Raw genomic sequence first — 6000 nt, forward strand, 5'->3', positions numbered from 1 at the left:
AGAGGTATGACAGATTGACTGAGAGAATGTCGCTAAAGGAAGCTAATATGTATGCTATGAAGATTATGTCCAAGGATGAGACATTATCTCTACTGGACAGAATTCAAACCTTGGAATCATCAATGAGGGCATTAGAGGAGAGCACTGGACAGGAAATCCAGACATTACAGAAGGCAATGGTAAATATATTTGAAAAATTGAGGAAATAATTGAATTTGTTGACCAGGAACAAAAAGTACAAAGACAAAATTTAACCACGTCAGTAAATAAAAATCTCTGGGATAGCTTCCCCAGAGTTCTGCCTGTATTTCCAATAATAACAATAGAAATATTACCAGGCCCCAAGTAGCCTAAAGTTGTCAAAGAATATACACGGGATCCCATATATTTGACTGATCTAAAGAAAATTAAACAAGAAATTGTAGCTTACGATTACATTCATCATTTGTTAGAAAGGTGGTCAAAACCTGGGCTTTCAGTAACAAAGCAACACCTCAAGATTGGGCTCAGTTAATCTCAGCAGTCCTAGAAAGTGGACAGCAATTATGTCAGAGGTCCATTTTTAAAGAGGAGGTGAGAATTTTAGAGCAACAAGAACAAGCAAATGCACTTGAGATTTCCCTAGATCAAATTCTAGGTGAAGGACCTTACTCTGATCCTGAGGATCGCCAGCTCTTTATGATGATCACACCTTTTCCCTATGTAGCACAGCAGCTTTAAAGGGTTGGGACAGGATTCAGGAACTAGGAAAGAGACTTGAATCATATCTTAGGGTTAAATGGGATCAGAGAGAACCTTTTAGTGACTTTTTGCAAAGACTAACTAGGGATGTACAAATAGGGGTAACTGATCCAGCAGCTAGATGTAGAATAATTGAATCTTTGGCATATGAGAATGCCAAGATTGAGTGCAAATGGATCCTTGGAGCTTTAAAGATCAGATCAGCTCCCATGGAGGAATGGGTCTTGCATACAATAAATGTCGAGACACTTGATTATGGTACTGAAATGTGGGTAGGAGAAGAAATTTCCAATGGTAAGAGAATACATCAAAAGACCAAATGTTTTAATTGTAGTAGAATAGGACATATGAGAATGGATTGTAGACAATGGATTCTTAGGAATAATAACTCTTCTAGGAATGGCAAAAATAGGAGGACTCAGTCTTCAGGTGTATGTAGGAGGTGTGGCAAAGGCCAACATTGGAAAAATGAATGTAGGTCAATGAATGATAGACGAGGCATTGTGATACCATCGAGAAACACCATGGAGTGCCACTCACAGGCCCCCATGATGAATGTGGTCCAGTCATTCCCAGTTACAGTGGAGAACGTGTCTTACCAAGAAAATTAAAAAATCCAGTACCTGCTGTAAAAAGGAATACTGGTCTGAATGATGCATTAAATGTGGAGGATGAGTCAAAAACTCCAGCAGGACAGAGGAAACATATATTTTGTCAGGCTTCCATAAACAATCAAAGACCAAAGCTAAGAGTCTGTATAAAAGGGACTTTTATTGAAGAATTATTAGACACAGGTGCAGATGTAAGCATCATTACTCCAGAATCTTGGCAACCAAAATTGCCTCTTCAAGAGGTAGATGTTCAGTTCCTGGGAATTGGAAGCCTACCTTGCATAAAATAAAGTACAAGATGGCTTGAGAAAAGTTTGCCTACATAGTTCCTACTTATAACAATTCTTAGCCTATTAGAGATATCAATGGACCATCCTCCCACAGGGAATGCTCAATCGTCCCACCCTGTGCCAATACCTTTCAGCCAGCCATTGGAAATAATTCATAAGCAAATTCCTAAGTCTATAATCTATGATTGCATGGGTGACATTTTCTTATCTGATTCAAATATAGATACTTTAGAAAGGATGTTTGAAGAAGAAATTCTTGCCTAAATGGTGATAACAAATTGCTCCTGAAAAGAGTCAAAGAGGAGATTCTGTTAATTACCTAGGTAACAGAAGAGGTTTACAGAAAAATATAACACAAATGGCACAAATTAGGAGAGACTAGTTATGGACTCTTAATGACTTTCAAAGATTGTTAGGAGACATTTGCAGTCTATGACCAGCTGTTGGGATAATAGTTGATCTAATAATTCATTTCCACAAAACCTTAGATTGTGATAAAGATTTAAATAGTTCCAGAGAATTAACAGCTGAAGCAGAAAAGGAACTGACAATGGTTGAGGGAGAATTACAGGAGGCACATGTGGATAGGGTGTATCCAAATCTTAGTTGTATCCTAGTCATATTGCCTTCCAGAATTTCTCCTCTGGTAATTATAATATAAAGGGAAGATATTATTTTAGAATGGATCTTTTTACCACATAAACCAAGTAAAAAATTAAAAAATTATGTGGGAAGAGTCTTTGAATTAATTATAAAATGTAAACTGAGATTTCGACCCTGCAGAAATTATAGGGTCTTCCACTACTGATGAAATATAAAAGTTATGGGAAGACAATGATACAAGCCAAAGAGCCTGTGCTATTTTTTGTGGGAGAAATAAATAGCAACTATCCCAAAAGTGATAGACTTAACCTTATCAAGATGATTTCTTGGATTCTTCCCCAAATTGTACATGATGCTCCTATAACTAGAGCCCATACATTTTATAGTGATGCAAATAAATCAGAAACATCGGGTACACATCAAAAGAATTGAGTAAGATGGAACAAAGCCCTTATAATTCTGTCCAGAAGGCAGAATTATATGCCAATCTTATGTTGCTAAGTGATTTTAATGAACTTCTTATAGTTACTGATTTACAATATGCAGAAAGAGTCACCTTGCATATTGAAACCACTGAATTTATGCCAGATGATACAGAATTCACTTCATTATTTAACCAGGTGCAAGACATAATCAGCAATAGGCTTTGTTCCATATACATAACAGACATCTGATCCCATATGGGTCTGCCAGGTCCCCTAGCACAAGATAATGCAGAAATTGATCCATTATTGATTTGAAGCATATTGCAGGCCTCAGAATTTCATTATAAAATCACGTCAATAGCAAAGTTTTAAAGAGTTTTTTATTACACGGCAACAAGCTAAGGAGATTTTAAAGAGATGCCCTACTTGTTCTTTCTATAATCAAACACCATTGCCTACAAGAAGTAACCCAAAAAGTACTCAAAGGAATGAAATCTGACAGATGAATGTGAATTGTAGGCTGGTTTTCTTTGCTTTCTGTCTAAAAGACACTTATGAGTGAGTGCATATTGTATTTCTCTTTCTGGGTCTAAGTTACCTCACTCAATAAGATTTTTTCTAGATCCATCCATCTGCCTGCAATTTTCAAGATGTTGTTATTTTTTCTGCTGTGTAGTACTCCATTGTGTAAATGTACCACATTTTCCTTGTCCATTCTTCAGTCAAGGGGCATTTAGGTTGTTTTCAGGTTCTGTCTATAAGAAACAATGCTGACATGAACAAGTTGAGCATATGTATGATAAAACATAATTGTATATACCCAAAAGTGGTATTACTGGGTCTTGAGTAAGGTTATTTTCTAATTTTCTGAGAAATTGCCACACTGACACCCAAAGGTGCTATACCAGTTTTCACTCCCACCAGCAATGCAGGATTGTTACCTTTATCCCAATCCTCTCTACCATATGTTGTCATCAGTGTTTTTTGATCTTGGTCATTCAGACAGTGTAAGATGGAATCTCAGACTTGTTTTGATTCGCATTTCAAAATGGCTAAGAATGTTGAGCATTTCCTTAAGTGTCTTTCAGTCATTTCAGTCTGTTGTGAGTTCTCTGTTTAGGTGTCTATTTCAATTTTTATTGGATTATGTGCTCTTTTGATGACCAATTTCTTTCAGAAATGGTATAGTCTTTACAGATTGAAAGCATGTTTCTCACGAAAGAGTTTAGAAATATGAAGAAGGATACGACTTTATTTATCGGAAGATTAAGCACTCTGGAGAAGAAAACAGATGATTTGGAACATAAAACCCCAATCAATGACAGTGGGTGCTGGAACATTATTTGAGAGAATTCACACTGTTGAATGTATTAATCAGACTCTATCCAAGGGGTATGACAGATTGCCTGTTAGATTGTCTCTGCAGGAAGGTCATATATATGCTATAAAGATTATGTCCAAGGATGAGACATTATCTCTACTGGACAGAATTCAAACCTTGGAATCATCAATGAGAGCATTAGGGGAGAGCACTGGACAGGAAATCCAGACATTACAGAAGGCAATGGTAAATATATTTGAATAATTTAGGAAATAATTGAATTTGGTGACCAAGAACAAAAAGTACAAAGACAAAATTTAACCGCGTCAGTAAATAAAAATCTCTGGGATAGCTCCTTCGGAGTTCTGCCCTTCTTTCCAGTAATAACAATAGAAAAAGTATCTGGTCCCAAGTTTGCTAAGATTGTCAAAGAATATATATGGGATCCCATACATATGACTGCTCTAAAGGAAATTAAACAAGAAATTGTGGCTTACGGACTACATTCATCCTTTGTTAGGAAGATGGTCAAAACCTGGGCTTTCAGTAACAAAGCAACACCTCAAGATTGGGCTCAGTTAATCTCAGCAGTCCTAGAAAGTGGATAGCAATTACATTGGAGGTGAATTTTTAAAGAGGAGGTGAGAATTTTAGAGCAACAAGAACAAGCAAATGCACTTGAGATTTCCCTAGATCAAATTCTAGGTGAAGGACCTTTCTCTGATCCTAAGGATCTCAAGCTCTTTATGATGACCCCATCTTGTCCCTAAGTAGCACAGCAGCTTTAAAGGGTTGGGACAGGATTCAGGAACTAGGAAAGAGACTTGAATCATATCCTAGTGTTAAATGGGGTCTGAGAGAACCTTTTAGTGACTTTTTGCAAAGACTAACTAGGGATGTACAAATAGGGGTAACTGACCCAGCAGATAGATGTAGAATAATTGAATCTTTGGCATATGAGAATGCCAAGATTGAGTGCAAATGGATCCTTGAGGCTCTAAAGATCAGATTAGCACCCATGGAGGAATGGGTTTTGCATAAAATAAATGTCGAGACACTTGATTATGGTACTGAAATGTGGGTAGAAGCAATTTCCAATGGTAAGAGATGTCATCAAAATACCAAATGTTTTAATTGTAGTAGAATAGGACATATGAGAATGGATTGTAGACAATGGATTCTTAGGAATAATAACTCTTCTAGGAATGGCAAAAATAGGAGGACTCAGTCTTCAGGTGTATGTAGGAGGTGTGGCAAAGGCCAACATTGGAAAAATGAATGTAGGTCAATGAACGATAGACAAGGTAACCTGATACATTCGAGAAACACCATGGAGCACCACTCACAGGCCCCCATGATGAATGTCATTCCCAGTTACAGTGGAGAACGTGTCTTACCAAGAAAATTAAAAAAATCCAGTACCTGCTGTAAAAAGGAATATTGGTCTGAATGATGCGTTAAATGTGGAGGATGAGTCAAAAACTCCAGCAGGACAGAGGAAACATATATTTTGTCAGGCTTCCATAAACAATCAAAGACCAAAGCTAAGAGTCTGTATAAATGGTACTTTTATTGAAGACTTATTAGACATGGATGCAGATGTAAGCATCATTACTCCAGAATCTTAGCATCCAAAATTGCCTCTTCAAGAGGTAGATGTTCAGTTCCTGGGAATTGGAAGCCTACCTTGCATAATACAAAGTACAAGATGGGTTAAATTCATAGGGCCTGACGGAAAAATAGGAAGACTAATGTCATATATAGTCAATATTGCAGTAAATTTGTGGGGTTGTTAACTATTGCAGCAATGGAATACCCAGATTAACATTCCCACAGCCCCCAAAACATGTTTCAGAGGAAAATATTCAAAAATATTATAGACAATGGACAGAGCCATTCAGGCTGTATAAGAACACAAAGCAATTGCTAAACCTTCAGAGGTACCAACAGCACTACCTGTAAAATGGTTAACTGAAAAACCAGTATGGGTTAAGCAGTAGCCTCTAGCT

This window comes from Arvicola amphibius, chromosome 12, assembly GCF_903992535.2.
Source record: "Arvicola amphibius chromosome 12, mArvAmp1.2, whole genome shotgun sequence".
Taxonomy (NCBI): domain Eukaryota; kingdom Metazoa; phylum Chordata; class Mammalia; order Rodentia; family Cricetidae; genus Arvicola; species Arvicola amphibius.